Source organism: Acomys russatus, chromosome 11, assembly GCF_903995435.1.
Source record: "Acomys russatus chromosome 11, mAcoRus1.1, whole genome shotgun sequence".
Taxonomy (NCBI): domain Eukaryota; kingdom Metazoa; phylum Chordata; class Mammalia; order Rodentia; family Muridae; genus Acomys; species Acomys russatus.
The window spans coordinates 10,150,003-10,170,210 of record NC_067147.1 but is presented as its reverse complement, the minus strand read 5'-3'; the positions used below and the strand labels follow the sequence as shown (position 1 = coordinate 10,170,210).

The 20,208-nt window shown below is 52.2% G+C and overlaps 1 protein-coding gene across 1 annotated transcript in view; it reads left to right on the top strand.

Moving 5' to 3' along the window:
* The first annotated feature begins 1,899 nt into the window (after nucleotides 1-1,899).
* The window catches only part of Tfeb (transcription factor EB), a 54,528-nt gene continuing 36,219 nt past the window's right edge, over nucleotides 1,900-20,208 (top strand). Inside the window, exon 1 of the mRNA XM_051152832.1 lies at nucleotides 1,900-2,077. The gene's annotated coding sequence lies outside the window, so the exon portion shown is untranslated. The remainder of the gene's footprint in view (nucleotides 2,078-20,208) is intronic.

The window sequence follows — 20,208 nt, the reverse complement described above, 5'->3', positions numbered from 1 at the left end:
GGGAAGGAGGGCAAGAAAGCGGCAGGAGGCAGGGAGGAAAGGGGGTGAAAGGAGAAGGAGTGAAGAAAAAAGAGGCACAGGAGGCTAAGAATGATATGCTAGCACCCTTAGCTTCCAGCAGGAGAAGGAGACATGCTGGCAGACTGGGAACTTCCGAGCAGGGAAATGGTGGTGCTGATGCTGTCCCAACTGCTCTTACTCTTTTGTTTGCTTGTGTGTTTTTGTTTTTCAAGACAGGGTTTCTCTGTGTAGCCTTGGCTGTCCTGGACTCTCTTTGTAGACCAGGCTGTCCTGGAATTCACAGTGATCCACCTGCCTCTGCCTCCCGAGTGCTGGGAGTAAAGGTGTGCGCCACCACACCCGGCCAACTGCTCTTACTTTTAGAGACAGGGACACAAGGACAAGATCCAGGTCTTGCACCCCATTCCAAACTGAGACAGGATGGCTGAGGACAACTGGGGGACTTGAGAGTAAAAGGAGTTCCCCTTACTTCACCGGCCGAGAATTATGACTCCTAGCATCAAGGACACTTCCTGTGACTTGTGTCAACACAGAGAGAATGTCCGTAGGAGGGCTAGAATAACACGCCAGGAGTGGAGACACTCGCCTTTAATCCCAGCATTCTCAGAAAGCAGAGACAGGGAGATCTCTGTGAGTTTCAGGGCAGCCCAATCAGCTAGTGAATTCTGGGCCAGGTCCAGTCATTTTGTGAGTCTGTCTGAACAAAACAAAACAATGGTAAAAACAAACAAACAAACAAACAAACCAGGCTTGAATCCTGAGCAAGTGTGCCATGGAATATGGCCTCGACTCTCCTCCAGACATCGTCTGGGCATCTCACAAACAGGGCTGTTTTGTTTACAGTTAAGATAGTCTAACTTCCTTCATGACGTTTTACCTAATCAATGACAATATTATCAGGTACACCCCAGGAAACACCCTGCGATCAAAGCGGTCCTCTGAAGATAACTTTAGAACTCACCAGAACAAAAAATACGGCTATCGAAAAAGACAATGAGGAGCCCACACCCAATTTCTCTGGCGTCCCTACTCATTCTCTCATCACCGCTGTCTCTTAGCCCCTGTGTTCTAAACCTATATTTAAAAATATATTGTTAAGTCAGGTGGTGGTCGGAGGTGGCAGTGGTGCACGCCTTTAATCACAGCACTTGAGGGGCAGGAGGACCTTTGTGAGTTTGAGGTCAACCTGGTGTATAGAGCTAGTTGCAGGACAGCCAAAGCTACACAAAGAAACCCTGTCTCTGTCTACACACACACACAGACACACACACACACCCCCCTATAGTTCTGCTTCATACTGGCTTATCTTGAAGTAACAATAAAATAATATTTTTTTATTATTTAACAAAGAAGTCAAAAGTCTCCCAAAGTGGAAGTTCCTAAAGGAAAAGGTAGCTTCAGGCTGCTGCTGGGAATTCTGGGAGTGTCTCCTGTTTCACCAGCTTTGATACAAGACAGTAAAGACCACCTGGGACTCTATATTTTTCTTACATTCCTGGAAAAGCAGCTTGCTACTGGTCCTTTTACAAGATGTAGTAATGTAGTAGGTCCTATCTCTTGGCATTATTGATAGAAAGGAGAGGGAAAAAAAAATCTAAAAAGTGAAAAAGGACAAACCTTTAAAGTCAAAAATTGAGTCCTTGGGAACCTCCGCCAGCGAGATGGAACTGCAAATCCCGGCGAGCCCCGCGCGGTTACGGCGGGAACTACGTTTCCCAGCGGGCACCACGTTAGGGCTACGGGGGCGGTTCGCAGGGGTGGGTGCTGCCCTCTGCCGGGCGCAGCGGGAAGTGGGCGCGGAGTGACAGCCGGAGCCCGAGTGCCGGGCGCGGGGCTAGGTGACAGCGGAGGCGGTAGCTGCGGGCGGGACGCAGAGAACGGCGACGGCGCCGACGGCGGCGGGAAGGGCGGACGGGGCGGGCCTGGCTGGTGGCGCGTAGCCCGAGGAGCCCGACAACGGGCGGCGGGCGAAGCTCGGGGGCCGGGCACCCGAACTTGGGACAACTTGCCGGAACCGCAGGGCGCCGGCGGCGGACAGATTGACCTTCAGAGAGAGGTGAGCGGGACTAGGGGGCACGGGGTGCTCGGGGGACCGGGGGACGCCAGCCCCGCACTTCTCATCCTGTGGGTGCCTGAGACAGGTGGGGGGTTGGGGGTACAGACTGGAGCAGGACAGGGTGTACTGCACTGCCACCCACCCGCAGCCGGTGCAGCCCTGGGTACCCGGCGCGTGGCCCGAGCCGTACAGCTCACCAGCCGGGGAGCCCCTCGGGCCCCTCCCTTCGGGCCGGGTCGGGGGCCGCCTCCCCGCGACCTTATGTAACCGGGGCGGGAGTGGCCGGGGCGGGCACGGGCCTTCCTGGCCCGGGGAAGCTGAGCGGAGCTGGGGCGGGAGGTGCAGGAGTGAACTTGCAAGAAGTTTTGAGGGGCACCCGGACCCTGAGCTCGCTCCCCCTCCCCCCGTTACGGCGGGGGCGGGTAGCTCGGGGGAGGGAGTCCGAGGCCCGGGGAGGTGTACAGGCACCAAGGCCGGCGGGGCCTGGCCCAGCCTGGATGGTCGTGGGGAGTGGGAGGGCCGGAGAGGCGCCACGCCCCGTGGGCTGGGCTGCTTGTGTCCGGGGGTGGTTTGGACGCCCCATCCCTCCCTCCTTCGTTTGCCTCTCTCTCTCCTGGGTCTCTCTGTTAGAAGATACCTTTGGTTTCAGTCCCTGGATGTCCCTGGCAAAGTTCTCCTCTACCACTGTCTCACCACCCTAGGGGACCCCAGCTCAGGGTCGCACCCTCTGTGCACCTTGCTTTCAGCTTCCTTGAGCTTGCAGTCGTCTGCCCTCCTCCCTGAGCCACCCTCTCGATCCTCAATTCCGGAAAACACGCTCCCCTTTCCCTGCACCGTCCAACCCCAGGCTAGCCCGTCACGCCAGGTCCCTGTCTTTTTCTCCCCACCCACAACTCCGGACCCCCATCGCCTCTTCCGCTCAGCGTCTCCTGGAAGGGAGCAGGCCGATGCCACCTGGGTCCCCGCCCTTCGGCCCCCGCCGTGCTGTGGGTTCTGACTTCACGCACTGCTGCCCGGAGCTGCTCCCGGCTGCGCGAGCAGGTTCGCGCCGTGGCCGCCCGGCGCGCCCCAGCCCCGCGCCCTGGGGAAGAAGGGAGGGCGGCAGCCCGGGTTGGGCTGGTCTGCGCCAGCGCTACCCCGGCCCCCGCCCTCCATCCTGCGCCTGCCCTTCACCGCGGCGCCCTTCCTCAACCTGCTGCGGAGGCTCGCGCTTGCCTTGCAGGGGGGCCATTCAGTGTGACAGTTGCGGGACTAAACTTGAGCGCCCTGAACACCGGGAAAGTGTGGGTTCCAATTTACCGGACCCGGAGTGAGAGGCTGCTTGGTGCAGAAGGGAAAAGGAGTCTCTAGGAGGTGGCCTGAGGGCCCTACAGCCACACTGTCCCGGATTCCACTGGTCCACACCAGACAACTCTGGCTGTTAGGGGGTGCGGTGCCCCCTGTTTCCTCTAAGGCGGCCAGGTGCGGATGCTAGCAGATCCGAACGCGGAGGCCTAGCTCGGTGGCTCGCCGGGGAGCCAGTCGCCATTCCCCAGGCTCTGCCCTCGGGCAGCGCCTAGTCCAGAGAGAGTGAACCAGCCAAAGTTACCAGCCAGCCTGGAGAGGCAGGAGAGGGGAAGGGTAGCTGCTTCTGGAACTTTTTACTGTGCCTCAGTTTCTTTCGGCTCCTTTGAGTCTCTTCTTCTTTCGGCTTGCCTACGAGTTAGCTACAGGAGAGATGCGAAGCAGAGCGGGTGATGAAGGGTGGGTCTGTTTGGGGGCGGGGGGGGGGGGCGTTCTCTGTGAGAGGGGCGGATATTGCTCGCACCTTACAGGGGGGTTGTTAAAGCCGAATGATACTTGTTCACATAGGAGGTGGAGCTAAATGAAGACCCAAATCTCTTGGTCCCATGCCCCATGTGATGAGACAAGGGACATCTAAGGTGAGCATTGAATCCACAGAGAGCCAAATGTGCATTTTAGAGCTGATGGCCTGGTGACTCAGAGGTGGGCAGGGAGCAGGCCCAGGGAAGGAAAGAGTCCATTCAAGCACCGCTGAGGGTGTCCGTGCCCGCCCATCCCATCACCAGTGAGCACCCCCCACCCCACCCCATTTCCTGGATGCTGGGAAGTAGGTGGGAGCGACCCACCCGCCTTGCCTGGCTGCCCTTTTGAGGGTCTGGCTTCTGGCCCTGATCCCTCCTGGGCTCTGTTTATGGCCGTAATTGCATCGTTAGCCAGGGTTTATAGTTACTTAGCACCTGCCCCCACAGGGAGTGGCCCAGCCACCCTTCCCCCTGGCTTCTGCCTCTTCCTTTTCAAAGTCAAGTTGGTTTTTTGCAGGCTGCAGGGGTTTCCCCAACCACAGCTGGCGTGAAAGGCAGGTTGAGCCTTTGTCCTGGGGATGGAGGGCAGGGGACACTTGGGGCCCAGCTTGGGGCTGCCATAGAGATGACAGTGGATATTGAGTTGGCCTCCTCTAGTCGACGGTGGGAGTGGAGGGGGGAGTTCAGATCCTCAGAGCTTCCAGAAGTATCCCTGTCGAGTGAGGGAATAGAAACGAAGTCACCTGTTAGCTGCTTCAGTGAGGATGAAGGGCAGAGAAGGGCCAGGTACCCGGTGAGTACGTGGTGGCGTGTGTGAAATGGACATGGGATTATGGAATCATGTCGTCTTCGTGGATGAAGGTCTCTGAGCGAGTAATGAGAACACAGCCCTGTATTAATTAGAATAATCAAGTGCTGTGTCAGAATAGGACCATAATAAGACCTGTAGTGCCAGCACTGCATGTGTCTCTTTGCATCAAGGTAGGGATTACTGATTCAGAGAAGTTGAGTAAATTGTTGGGAACCACACAGCCTTGGAAGTAGAGGGCCGGGGTTCTAACCCACGCCCAGCTGATTCCAAGAGCATGTGTTTGTATGAGGCAGCAGTGTGCGTGGAGTGCAGTGGCCTCGGAGTCCAGGTGAGGGTGTCACAGAAGAGGGAGCTGGAGTTACAGAGCCACATAGGGTGCTGGGAACTGAGCTTCTGTCCTGTGGGCAAGAGCTCTTAGCCACTGAGGCATCTCTCTCAGAAGTTCTCCTTTAAGAGGCGGGGGTGGGGGTAGAGGTGGGTGCGGGGCGGGGCTGAGACTGGAAAGAGAACTCAGCAGTCAGCCTCTGTTCTTCTGTGGAGGGGTGGGAAGTTCAATTCCCAGCATCCACATAGCAGCTCACAACTGTCAGTCAGACTCCAGCCCTATGGGATCTGACTCCTACTCTGGCCTCTTGGGGGAACTGTACACACAAACACTGACAGACATAAAATTAAAAATCTAAGCCGGGCGTGGTGACGCATGCCTGTAATCCCAGCAGTCCAGAAGCAGAGACAGAGGCAGGTTAATTGCTGTGAGTTCGAGGCCACCCTGGTCTACAGAGCGAGTCCAGGATAGCCAGGGCTACTCAGAGAAACCCTGTCTCGAGGGGGAAAAAAAAAAAAAAGGAATACAAAAATTTTTTCAAAGTGAGGGTATGGTAGTTTGGGGACTTTCTTTGTGCTCCCCAGGGTTTTCTGCCTTGGGACTACACTTGTCCCCGGGCCTCTTTTCTGACCTACTGAGCCAGGTGCCTGAAGGACCTCTGGGAGATCCTGTCCTGTGAGGAGATAGGTTTAGACAGAGCTTTGTAAGGCCTCTTTGGAAAGCTCATTGGACCCAGGCGGACAGCCTTCTGGGCGTGTGGCTTTGGCCATGGACAGCATGCACTTGAAGCCATATGACGCCCTCAGTAAGGACTTGTGTCATCAGATGTGGAGGAAAGGCAGTGGCACCTTTGCTTAAGAATGTCACAAGGTCACAAGACCAGGAGCCCAGAGACCCCACACCATCTCCAGTTACCTGTGTGGCTCTTGCTCAGCGTCCTTTTGCCTGACCGCTAATCAATCATTGATGGGGTCCCCTCCAGTGAAGACCTCTACAAATTTCTGCCCCAGGCACTGGGGCAGCAGGCTTCGGAACAGGAGGGTGTGGGTGGCAAAAGACCTGGGGATTGAGGGAGTCCCTGGAACCAGGACCAGCTTCTGTGCCCCGGTTAGATATAATCCCAGCTGCCATGTATTCAGCATTGTACTGAGTGTGACCTGGTCTGGATGAAATGTTGGCACCATGGTCTTGGAGTCCTAAGCCTTGCCACTTAACCACTGTAGGATCCTGGGCAAGCAGTTTAGCAACCCACTGTGCCTCTGTTTCCCTGACTAAGACCTGTACACTCCACTAGCCCTACCTAAGAGCGAGTGAGGGCCAAGCATGCTGGTAGCCAGAACGCGCAGAGTACATAGAATAACAAACGCATACTCAACTCTTGTAGCTCTTTGATTTTTTTTTTCATTTCACAAGAAACTGAGGCCTCAGATGACATAGGGGAGGAAAAAAAAACAACCATGGGAGGCTGGGGGTACTCGTGTCACGCAGCTGGTACAACAAGCACTTACCTGGCACACAGGAGGCACTGGGTTTGATCCCTGGGTCCATACACACTGGGCAAGGAGGGCACACATGTAATCTTAGCACTGGAGAAGTGGAGGCAGGAGAATCAGAAATTCAAAGTCACCCTCTGCTGTAATAGTGAATTTGAAGTCAGCTTGAGAAACATGGGAGCCTGTCTTTAAAAAAAAAGAAAAAAGAAAAAAATTAGTAAGTGGGGTTGGCGAGGTGGTTGAGTGGGGTTGGCAAGGTGGTTGAGTGGGGTTGGCAAGGTGGTTGAGTGGGGTTGGCGAGGTGGTTGAGTGGGGTTGGCGAGGTGGTTGAGTGGTTAGAGCACTTGCTGCTCTTCCAGAGGACCATTACCAGCACCCGTGTTGAGCAGCTCACAACATCCTGTAACTGCAGCTCCAGGGGTCCTGACACCCTCTTTTAATCTCTGTGGACACAGACCCACACGCAAAGATATATCTGTGCACATAGATTTAAAAAAAAAAAACTTAAAGAAAAAGCTGAGAGTTCCAGTAGGCCACCCTATCTCTCTAGTACCCCCAAATATAACACCTTCTAGCCATGGAAGACAGGGAGGAAGGATTGTAGGAGCCAGAACAGAGGTCGGAGACACCAGGAGAACACTGCCCACACAATCAACTAAGCAGGGTTCATAGGGCCTTGCAGAGACTGAAATAAAAATCAGGGAGCCTGTATGGGTCTGAGCTAGGTCTTCTGCACATATCTTATGGTTGTGTAGCTTGGTGTTCTTGTGGGACTCCTAACAGTGGGAGCAGGGGCCTGTCTCTGACTCTTTTGCCTGCTTTTGGGACCCTTTTCCTTCTAATGGGTTGCCTTGTCCAGCCTTGTCCTGAGGGTTTGTGCCTGGCCTTACTGTAGCTTGTTTCATGTCCCTGGGAGGCCAGCTCTTTTCTGAAAGGGAAATGGATTGAGGGGAGGGGGGAGGACTGGGAGGAGTGGAGGGAGGGGAAACTGTGTTTGGGAGGTAGTGTATGAGAGAAAAATACAACTAGAAGAAGAAGCGGCCTTCCAGGCTGGAGAAGTGGTCCGGCCATTAAGAGCAAGCGCTGGCTGCCAGCTCTCCAGCACACCTAGTTCCAATTCCCAGCACACACAACTCCAGTTCCAGGGATCCGTCGCCCTCTTCTGGCCTCTGCACGCGCATGGTACACAGACACACATGCAGGCAAAACACTCACATAAAATAAAAATATGTGTATATTCAAGGGCTTTTTTTCCAGGCTCTGACCACAGACCCCACCCCACCTTCAGCTAAACTCTAACTCCTCCCTCACTCCCAGCTTGTTCTCCTCAGTTAACTAGAAAGTGCGGGGGTGGGGAGGTGGGGGGGGGGGCTTGCCAATGTCTGCAGTGTCTCTACCCCTTGAATTTCCCCGTGGAGCATCTGCCCTGCCACCCCCTCCTAGGCACGGCTCTTCCCTTCCCTCTCTTGCCTGTCTCCCTCTTCCACTCTGCATCAGAGGCACTGGTCCTCTTGGCTGCGGTGATGTTGCTGAGGGCAGAGATAAAATCCCAGCGATAGAGAAATACCCTTGACCTATCGCACCCACAGGAAGTGCTTTGCTGTGGAGTGTGCTGTCAGTGGGTAATGTCTGAGGTCAGCCCAGAGAGGCACATGCAGCAGGCAGGATCGTCGCTGCTTCGTGGCATATATTCTTTTCCTCCTGGTGTCGGGTATCACACCTCGAGCCTTGTGCACACTGGACAAGTGCATGCTGGGCCCCTGAGCTCCACATCAACTGTGGTCCAGGTCTTAAGCTCAAGGGTAAATAGAAGAGAAATGGCCCTAGCCAGTGTCATGCAATGCCCAGTTTTGCTGGGGGCCATTCCACCTTGTTGGCAGCTAGGCCTACAGTGGCAGTCCCAAAGCAGGATTTGATGCTCTGGAGAGCAATCCAGAACTCCAGCGGACTCCCTGCGTGCAGAGCTGTGGTCCCTACCCTCTTGTTCCTGCCCTCCTTCTCCAAGAGCTTCTGCTGCCTTCCTTGATCTCTCCCTCCAATCAATGGTTTTTGGTTTTGTTATCCACTTAAGTCATAGCTTTCCAGGAGGCCATTGGGCCTTTCCTTGTCACTGGACGACTATTCTAGACTATTCTAACCACCTAGGAACACTTGCAAAATATCCTTGCCTCCCAGTCTCTGGGGGTGGAACCTAGTCGGCAGTGTGAAAACAATGCCCAGGTGCTTCCCACACCCTTTCTCTGGGCCGTAGAGTCGAGGGGCAGCAGCTACTGCAGCGAACAGGCCTAAGAAGCCCCCAGGGGGAATTCCAGCTCTGCTTTACATCTCATGCTTACATAGGTCCACAAGTTTCTGAGGTCTAGAGTTTTACTTTTTTAAAAACAAGGATTTTTTTTAAAAGTTCCTATGTGTGTGCACAGGTATGTTCGTGTGTGCAGAGACCAGAGGGCAACCGTGGGTGTCATACTCAGGAGCACTGCCCACCTTCTTTCAGATAGGGCCTTTTCATTGGTCTGGAGCTCACCACTCAAGGGAGATTAGCTGGCCAGCGGACCTCTGTGCTCCTCCAGTCTGTCTCTCTATCTCTGGGATTATAAGCATGCACCATCACACCCCATATTTTTTACACGGGCTCTAGAGATTAAACATAGGTCCTTGTGTTTATTGTGTCTATATGAGTGTATGTGTTCATGAGTGCAGTTACCCACTGAGGCCAGAAGAGGGCATCAGAGCTTCTTGAGCTAGAGTTACAGGAAGTTTGTGAGCCATTTGTGATGAGTGCTAAGAACCAATCTCAGGTCGCCTGGAAAAGCAACAGGCACTCTTGATCACAGAGCCTTCTCTCCAGCCCTATTTTATTTGCTTATTTATTTTTCTTTAAAAAAAAAAAAAACAAAACAGCACTCGGGAGGCAGAGGCAGGCGGATCGCTGTGAGTTCGAGGCCAGCCTGGTCTACAAAGTGAGTCCAGGACGGCCAAGGCTACACAGAGAAACCCTGTCTTGAAAAACCAAAAAAAAAAAAAAAAAAAAAAAACCACCAAAAAAATTATTTCATTTTTATGTGTATAGATGTTTTGCCTGACATGCCTCTGCATGATATGCACACAATACCTGTGGAGTCCAGAAGAGGGTGTTGGTTACCACCCTGGAACTGGATTTACAGATGGTTGTGAGCTGCCATGTGGATGCTGGGAATTGAACCCAATTCCTCTGCAAGAGCAGCCAGTGCTCTTAAGCATGGAACCATCTCTCTAGCCCTATTTTATTTATTTTTGAGACAGGATGTCACTATGTGTCGAAGGCTGGTCTCAAAGTTTTGATGTATCCACCGCTGCCTCCTGAGTTCTGGGATCACAGGTGTACACCACTACACACCACCACTACACACCACCACTACACACCACCACTACACACCACACACGACACCCCACCACCAACCCCACCACCACACACCACACTACACACCACCACCACACACCACCCCACACACCACCACTACAACCACCACCACACCACCACACACACCACCACCACAACACCACCACCACCACCACCACACACCACCACCACCACACCACCACGACACACCACCACTACACACCACCACTACACACCACCACCGCACACCACCACCACACACCACCACCACACACCACCACTACACACCACCACCACACACCACCACTACACACCACCACTACACACCACCACTACACACCACCACTACACACCACCACTACACACCACCCCCACACACCACCACCACACACCACCACACACACACCACTACACACCACCACCACACACCACCACACACCACCCACACACCACCACGACACACCACCACTACACACCACCACACACACCACCAGACACACCACCACTACACACCACCACACACCCACCACCACACCACCACCACTACAACCACCACTACACACCACCACTACACACCACCACTACACACCACACACACCACCACTACACACCACCACTACACACCACCACTACACACCACCACCACACACCACCACCACACACCACCACTACACACCACCACTACACACCACCACCACACACCACCACCACACACCACCACCACACACCACCACTACACACCACCACCACACACCACCACTACACACCACCACTACACACCACCACTACACACTTGGTGAGAATGTGAATTGCTGGCAGGTTTTCAAATGGAGCCAATGTTGTTGGTCCCTAGAACACACTTTTGACTTATGAGCCAGTACCTAGTGGTGACATGTGTATGAACATGTGGACTTATGTGACTGGTGCCATCTTCCAAGGCAGGAATCCAAGGCAGGGCCTACTCTGCGTTGTGTGCCATCATTTCTGCCCCAAACTCCCATGAATTGATCTGGTTTGAGTTAGTGCAACAGAACACCAGAGAATCAATACTTCTATAAAGAAACAGGGTTTGGTTTTAGATCACAGTTCGTGTTGAAGGCAAGGGACCACACCTACTGTGACCCTTCTGGTCTTGTGTTGAAAGGAGGATGGAGGCAGAGTGCATGTGTTGTGATGTGTGTGCGGTGCACGTGCTTTTTAGCATGGCTCGTGTGCATATGTGAGTAGGCCAGATTTCCGCATCCTGTGCCTTTCCTTTACCACTCAACACATTTAGTTTTTGCTTATTTTATTTTATTTTTCAAGACAGAGTTTGTCTGTGTAACAGCCCTGGCTGTTCTAGAACTTGCTCTGTAGACCAGGCTGGCCTTGAACTCACAAAGATCTGGCTGCCACTGCCTCCTGGATGTTGGGATTAAAGGTGTGTATACACCACCACCACATAGCTTATTTATTTTTGAGGCAGTCTCTCCTTGAGCCTGAAATTTATTAATTCTGCCAGGCTGGATGGCCTCAGGGATCTGCCTGTCTCTGTTCTCTTAGCGCTGAGGTTATAGGCACATGCTGCTGTGCCTGGCTTTTTTATGTGGGTTCTGAATACATAAACTATGGTCTTTAGGCTCTGGCCTTAAAAAGTACTCAACCACCGGATCTCCACTCTGTTGATTTTACCTAATTCTGATCACTTCCCAAAATCTACCTCTGAGCACCAGGGTCGGATTGTATTTCTAGAGTCTTAAACCCCATTGTGAGTAATGGGGATTAAATTTCAAGCCTTAGGGGACACTCCAGCCACACCCAAGCTTGAGTGTCCCAGGAAACCCGCTCTGTCTGGCCATCGGATTCTTGGTTCCACTCTGGGACAAGTGCTTAAGGCAGACAGGGACGAGACTGAGCACAGTGCCACCGGAGCTTGTGGCTGAAGCTGCTGCGAATGTTATCTATGTCCTCGAACCTTGTTGGGATGAAGCTGTTAAACACCTGTCACCACAGGGCCACAGGGTAAGGGTTTGGTCACTGAATCATACTCACGTTTTGAATCATTATTGTGATGATGGGGGAAGGACACGTGCCAGGGCATGCGTGCGGAGGTCAGAAGACAACATTTGTTTTGTCTTGTTTTAGACGGGGTCTCTCTAAGACAGGGCCTTGGCTGTCCTAGAACTCACTGTGTAGACCAGACTGGCCTCAGACTCACAGAGATCCACCTGCCTCTGCCTCCTGGGTGTTGGGAGTCAAGGTGTGCGCCACCACGCCCGGCAGAGGACAGCTTTGTGGAGTCGGTTCTCTCTACCTTTATGTGGAATGCCCGGTCGAGGCAGGGATTTGGTTAGTGTGCGTCCATTCCTCCTGCCCGGTAAAGCTTTTTGGGATGAATGACTGAGCACAAATTGAATCCCATCATATGCCCAGAGATGAGGGCCTAAAACATGGCTTTTCCATGAGCCCCACTCCGTACCTACCTCACCACCAGGACCTCAAATACAGCTCAGCAAAGACCTCGGTCCTATTCCTCCTCTCTGATCCCTCTTTGCAGGGACCCAGCCCTACCTCTTCTGGCTTGGGGTGCCCCGCCTGCTTCTCCCCATAGAAAATTTGCCAGCACTCCCACCCCACCCCACCCCACTTCCACCAGTGGATCATGGGGAAGGGGAGGGGCTTCTGCTTGTTTGGCAAGGGAAATCACAGCCTGTCCTCCGGTTTGTTTATAATCAGCTTGGGGACAGCACCTGTTCAGCCCCCTGTCATCCCTGAGGGAAGTGGAGTGGCCAGGAGATGACACACTATCTGTCCACCCCCACTGTCACTCATCCCCTCCCAGCCTAGCCAGGTGTGCTCAGCTGTCCCAGCAGGGCAGTGCTGGCTGGCTCTACCCTGGACTGATTGGAGCCTTGGCAGCTGGCTGGCACCGTCTCTGTGTTATTGAGAGCAGGATGGAGGCTGGGGCTTAGAGATCTGGCAGCCAAGCAGCCCATGGCCCTCATCACCAGGAGGGGCACCAGATGTTCACTTGCACCCAAGTCTGTACTGTCCCGGTAGGTGGTCAGGAATGAAAACTTGTGAGAATCTCAGCAGAGGACGGGACGGCAGACAGAGAGCAGATAGAGTGACGTGGATGGATGAGACCTCTTGACTCCCCGGTGGGTCCTTCCTGCCTTCTGGACTCGAGAAAGGCCTATTCTGCCACATTCTCACTTGTTGTGCTAGGACTCACGGCTGCAGGCCCAGGAGGCTTTCTACCTGGACAGAGTCCTTCTTGGCATTCTGGAGGAGAGGGGAGGCCCCTGGGCCATTCACCTGCTGTGAGGGACCATGAGGTGTGTGCACGTGGAGGCTTAATTGCACCTCCCCTCCCTCCTCCGTGTCACCTCTTCTCTCCACCCCCTCACCACCTCTGCTCGCCTCCTACCACTCTCCATTTCTCCACTCCCACAGAACCGGAAACAGTCCCGGTGTCTGTCTTTAATGCATACCCTGCCCCCTTCTCCCCTCTCTCAATCCTACTCTGTCCATCAACTTTATTTCTTTTTGTCTTCCTCCTTCCCTCATGCTCAGAGGATGAGCCTCCAGGTCATGCCATTGGGTACTCAGGGTAGAGTGAGGCATGTGTACAGGCACCTGCCTGATGCAGTCACTCTGTCCTTATCCAGGAAGAGGCATCCTGGTCAGGGTGAGAGAGAGGCTGCCGTAGCCAGCTCTGGTTTCACTGAGGGGCAGCCTGTGACTTGGGCCATGTTGGACACACAGGGCCCGCGGGGGCGGGAGTGGGGGTCTCCCTCCCCTCCATAGAGAGAGGGCCCCAAGCATTATCACATACTTTAAAACTATGACTAATTATAGGTTATCATCCAAGATTTTTTTTTTGGCCTAATTATAGTGTTTTTCAAAGCCAGGTGTGGGAAGAAAATATTAGAAATTCTATCACTATTTACCTAAATCTTGTCCTTTCCTGCTCTGTTTTATTGTGAAATATAGCACAGTTGCCAAAGACAGCATAAATATACAAGTATAAAAGTGACTGGGTCAGCAGGACGGCTCAGGTAATAAAGGAATATGCTGTTAAGCTCAATGACCTGAGTTTGATCCCCAAACCCACATGGTGGGAGGAGAGAACGGACTTCTGCAAGTTGTCCTCTGACCTCCTCTGGAGTATCCATGCATGATCCTGTGCATTAAGTAACAAAGAAAGACGGAGCGTGAAAGGCTGGGCTCATGGGTTAAGAATACAGGCTGCTCTTGCAGAGGACTGCTTGGGTTCTCAGCACTGACATTAGGCAGCTCACAACCACCTGTAACTCCAGCTCCTGGGGGTCTGGCATCTTCTTCTGGCCTCCAAGGGTACCTGTACACATGTGCTCATACAAACATGAACACACACACACACACACACACACACACACACACACACACACAAATTAAGTAAATCTTTTAAATAAAAGGGACTCCTCAGATAAAAAGCACTGGATGGAGAAACAGACTGCAACTTAAACTCTAAGATTAGCTCTCCTGAGAGTAGTGTGATGGCTCACACCTTTGATCCCAGCACTTAGGAGACGGAGGGGGTGGGTCATTGTGAGTTCAAAGCCAGCCGTGAATGGTTTTATATAGGGAGAAAATTAAAGCAAGTAAGCAACAATAAAAAACAACTTTCTATCCCTTTCGGAATTAGCCACTACCTTGGCTTCATTTTTATTTTATTTGTTTGTTTGTTTGGTTTGGTTTTGTTTTCTGAGACAGGGTTACTCTGTGTAGACCTGGCTTTTCTGGAACTCAGAGATCCACCTGCCTCTGCCTCCTGGGGCTGAAACTAAAGCTGTGCCCAGCTTATGTTTCCTTCCTTCCTTCCTTCCTTCCTTCCTTCCTTCCTTCCTTCCTTCCTTCCTTTGCTGGGAATTGAACCTAAGTACTCTGGAAGAGCAGCCAGTGCTCTTAACCACTGAGCCATCTCTCTAGCCCAATTTATTCATTTTTTAATTGTGTGTCTGTATTGGGGCACATGCATGTGAGTGCCGTTGCCACAGTAGGCCAGAAAAGGGCATCAGATCCCTTAGGGCTGATTGAGCTAGGTTGATTGAGAGCCACCCACTGTGGATGCTGAGAGCTGAACTCAGGTCCTCTGCAGGAGCAGTGTCAGCTCTCAGCCCTTGAGCGGTGGCTCCAGCTCTGACCTTGGTTCTTTGATGAGTGGCTCCTTGCTTCTCTTTGTTGTCTCACCCAGGTGACACTTCCTGGCCTTGGTGCTCATCAGCTCCTTGGTTCTCTTTGGGTTTAGATTTGTCTGACCCAGTTCAATACGGATGAATGCCGCTGGGCATGTTCATGCCTATGTGGTACTTTTCCCACCTCATGGTGGGTCTGACTAGTTCCCTGTGTGTAGCTGGAGCATGCTGCTTTTGGGTGCTGTATAGTGTCCACCTGCTCCCCATACATTTTTGGGCAGCTCTCCCTTTTTGGGTACCAGTATCAGCACTCTAAATATCCTTGTGTGTGTTCCTCAGGGTGTTGGCATACAGGTGTCTTTACAGTGCATACAACCAGAGTGTGGGGTCTCCTGGGCTTGGTGTAGTACGGGCTCGCTTGGTATTCTAAATGGTTGTATAAACTTGATCCTCCCTGGGGGCTTTCTGGAGTTCCTGTTGCCCTGGAACCTTGCCAGCACTTGGTCGTGGTGTTAGACTAATGTTTGGCATCCTGGTCAATGTCTTGTCCCCGGTGTAGTTAACGTTCTTGTCCTCAACCTTTAAAAATTATGTGTGCCATGTGTGCAGCACCTGCAGAGGCCTGCAGAAGGTGTGGGATCCCCTAGAACTGGGATCCCCAGTTGTAGATGATTGAGTCACCCTGGGGGTGCTGGGAACCAAAGCTGGGTGGCTCTGCAAGAACAGCAAGTGCTTTTAACCCCTGAGCCACCTCCCAGCCTCTCATTTTAGAAATAAGTCCATTTTTGCATATATTTGCTACATGCATATGGTAAATAGTTGGTGTATACAGTGGTCCCTCTATCTATAAGTCCTGCACCTAAGAATTCAGCCAAGCTCATCAGATTTAAAGTGTTTGAAAAGGAGGCTTACTGGTTCAGAGGGTTTGCTCCTCTTTCAGGTGATTTGAATTTGGTTCCCAGCACCACACTGGGCTCTGTGGGCTCTGGACTTTTGTGTATATACACACTTTCCTGTAACTCCAGCTCCAGGGAATCTAGCGCCTGCTTCTGAACTCATGGGCTCTGCACTTTTGTGCATGTACACACTTGCAGGCACACACAGACACATAAAAACCAAAAATCTATACTGAATAAGTACATGGTTTTTTTTGCAACTATTCCCTAAGCAATATAATCATGTTAGGTTCTGGAATAACCTAGAAATGTTTAAAAGAATTCAGGAGGGTATGCATTGTGTTAGATGAGACACTAAACGTTTCTGGGGTTTAGCATATGAAAGGATCCCCAAGAATACTGAGGAATGGGACTATTTGTCAACAGTTTTGAGGGCAGGGAATGTATATTAGGGTTGATCAATTTCTTTCCTTTTTTTCTTTCTCCTTTTCTTTTCTTTTCTTTCTTTCTTTCTTTTTTTTTCAAAACAAGGTTCCCTGTAGCCTTGACTGTTCTGGACTCACTTTGTAGACCAGGCTGGCCTCGAACTCACAGTGATCCGCCTGCCTCTGCCTCCTGAGTGCTGGGATTAAAAGTGTGCGCTACCACTGCCAGCTCCCTTTCTTTTCAATGATGGAAGGAGTCTCTGAGAAAAATGGGGGAAGACAACTGTAGTATTGGAAAGCTGCCAGTAAGTCCTGCTTGAGTAGGAAGGGAATATTTGATTTTGGGAGGAGACCCCAAGTAGTGAGTACCTTCTTCCAGAGGGTGCATAGCCAACCACGCTTCTGGCCCCCCTGCCTAGCCCATCGAAATTGGGAGGCCCCTGACTTTTAGCAGTTCCTCAGCCAGTAGTTCTTAGGTGGGAACAGTTTTCTGGACAGGGGGACATTTGTCAGTGTTTGCTGACGTTGGCTAGTGACACTGTGAAGCATCCTAAAAAGGACAGGTTGTTCCACATAAGATGGCCTGGTCCAAGTCTGGTCTCAGAAAAGTGACTTAATGTGCTTTGTGCCTCAGTTTCTCCCTGCAAAAAAAAAAAAAAAAAAAAAGGGAGTGGTAGGGTTGCTACCTCTGTCCTTCATGGGGCTCTCATCAGAATGGGGGCATAGGTATCGGGAAAGCTGTTCTGTAAGAGACCCTGTGTCTGCTGTGTCTCCCAAGCCAGCTGGACTTCCTAGCACTCTCCCTTCCTCCCTCACCGTGCCCCTGTCTGCTGTGCTAGAGGCATCAGCTGATGAACCTATTGCCATGGGTCCTCCTGTGGGGAACCACCCCATGTGGGGTACCGCCCTGAGGGCCCCCGGCTTTTGATGAAGACTGCAAAAATGAGAGGCTCTGTGGGAGCCTTGGGGCCCAGGCAGAACCACTTCTGACTTTGTCCTCTGCTGGAGTCCAAGGTTGTGGGGGAGATAGAGGAGCTTACGTGAGTTTCTTATCTGAGGCCCTGTGGCAGGTCTAGGGCAGCGCTGGGGGCTCTGCACGTCCAGCCAGGCCCGTGCTCACCCCTCACATTCCTTCCTGTGTGCTAGCCCAGCGCAAGTCAGCCAGAGTTGTCCTCTCTGGCCTCTTAGTTCTGGCCTTCCCTCATCTTGCTGGCCTCTCTGCCTTTTCCAGTAGTCATGATGGGCTCTACTCTCCCCACTACACTTCTAAAATATGCTGGAAAGAAAAGATCCAGTGGACTCCTCCATCCTGAGGTGGAGAGGTGGCTGATAACAGCCACCCTTCCCTTCCAGACAGTGACTGTTTGCTGGCACAGGGTTCACCATTGCTCCATGGCTGAGCAGGCTCTGTCACACCTCTTTGGCCGGATGTTAGCGAAGAAAGCACCTGTGTGTAAGAATGCTTTCTCTTGCCGGGCTGAGTGGACCTTTGGATCTTGGAGTTGGAGTTGGAGCCAGCCACAAGTTCGAGAACAGCCAGGGCTACATAGAGAAAGCCTATAGAAAGAAAGGAAGGAAGGAAGGAAGAAAGAAAGAAAGAAAGTCAGGCATGGTGGCGCACGCCTTTAATCCCAGCACCCAGGAGGCAGAGGCAGGGGGATCGCTGTGAGTTCGAGGCCAGCCTGGTCTACAAAGCAAGTCCAGGACAACCAAGATAACATAGAGAAACCCCGTCTCTAAAAACAAAAACAAAACAAAAAAAAAAAAATAAATAAAAAATAAAGAAAGAAAGAAAAAGAAAAAGTGCTTTGGCTCTAATCTGTCCCGAGCCTGATGGGTGGCATTTGGGTGTCTCCTATAAGACTGTGCACTGGGTGTCTGGAGGCCAAGGCCATGGGGCTCCCCATATGGCTCGCAGGGAAGGTGGAGAAGTGTGTTGGCCATTGTCCCTTTGTGTCTCTCTGGGGCCCTTAAACTATGACAGGCTCTGACTAGGACTAGAACCCGGGGTTGGGGAGATTGGAGCCAGCCTGCCTGGGTAGGGTGTACCGGCCCTGTGGGGGGAGGGGAGGAGGCTCTGGTCGCAGCTTCCCTCTGCTCTGAGTAATCCTTAGCCACACTTACAGCTCCCAGGGGATTGTGCAACTTCCTCTCACTGAGGTGTAGGGGGCTGGGTGAGAAACAGCACTGGGGAAAATGAGGAAATGGCTGGGGGGGGGGTGTAGAGCTGAGCACCCCAGAGGGCCTCCTTCCAAGGGTTACCCTCCCCCTCTTTTTTTTTAAGGTTTTCTTTTTCTTTCTTTCTTTTTTAAAAGGCTTTATTTATTTATTATTAAGCATACAGTATTCTGCCTGCATGTACACTTGCAGGCCAGAAGAGGGCATCAGATCACATTACAGATGGTTGTGAGCCGCCATGTGGTTGCTGGGAATTGAACTCAGGACCTCTGGAAGAGCAGACAGTGCTCTTAACCTCTGTGCCATCTCCCCAGCACCGGGTTACCCTCTCTTAGGCCTGTGCAAGTGTGTGACATTTTTAGAGAGGCACATCCCCTCTGGCTGCTGAGACTTTTGTCTCATGCATGTCTCAGACTGGCCTCTACCCTTCTACCTCAACCTTCTCTGTGGGGCTTAGGCAAAAGCAGGGAAACAAGAAAGGTTCAGTTGTGGAAGGGGAGTGTTTGTCCAGATCCAATTAGGAGCAGAGGCTGGTGGGAATCATGGGAAATTGGGAGTCAGCCACAATTGGGCCTGGGTCTCCTCACGCCCTAGAGAGAAGGTCACATAGGTCCCATGTGTTCAGGTGAGAATCAATTCCATTTCTATTGGGTCGGGGCCATGAGTCAGGCTTGAATGGCAGCCCTGCAGCCTTCCAGCTGTGTGACTCTGACAGGTAACCTGCTCTCAGTCTCCACATCTCTAAAACGGAGCTGACATCTCATGTGTTGTTCATCATGGGAATTAAAAGATGCAAAGTGCTCAGAACCAGAGCCTGCCAACCAGTAAGTCGTCCGCACCCGTTAGCACCAGTGGGGTGTGTCTGTGCCTATGACAGAATACTGCCAAGCAGGTTGTTCTGTTACTGTCTTAGGGTTTGAGTCAGGCCTTGAGGTGATTATTTTTGATGGTGTGGCATACGTCTGGGTGTACGTTCTGGGAGTCCTGGGTTGGTATATGACGTCTGGGTGTGCATTCTGCAAGTCCTGGCTTGGTTCTCTCTGAGCCGCTTACTGTGTGACCCTGAGTCTCAGTTTCTTCATACTGGAAATGAGGACCCTAACAGTTCCTACTTATTAGAGAGATGGGGAGGACGAGGTCACCTAGAGTAGAGCAGTGTGGGTAGCGGGTCACCTTCTAGGCTAGGAATTGTAGCTGTAGAGATATGGAAGGGTTGGTCAGAGAGGGCCGTTTAGAACCGTGGACCAGGCCACTAATTGAACTCATGAAATCAGTGCTGTGGTCCCATGAACCGGTTTTTTTGTTTTGCTTGAATTTTTATTTTTGTTTGTTTTGGGGGGATTTAAAAATTATTCTGTGGATTGGTGGTTTTCCTGCATGCATGTGTGAGGGTGTTGTATCCTCTGGAGCTGGGGTTACAGACAGTTGTGAGCTGCCATGGAGATGCTGGGGACTTGAACCTGGGTCCTTTGGAAGAGCAGTTAGTCCTCTTAACTGCTGAGCCGTCATCTCTCTAGCGTCTTTCTTTTTTCTTTCTTTCTAATATGTAAGCTGGCCAGGACTTTAGATATAAAATCCGAGCACTCAGGAGGCAGAGGCAGGTGGACCTCTGAGTTTGAGGCTAGCTTGGTCTACAGAGGGAGTTTCAGGACAGCCAGGG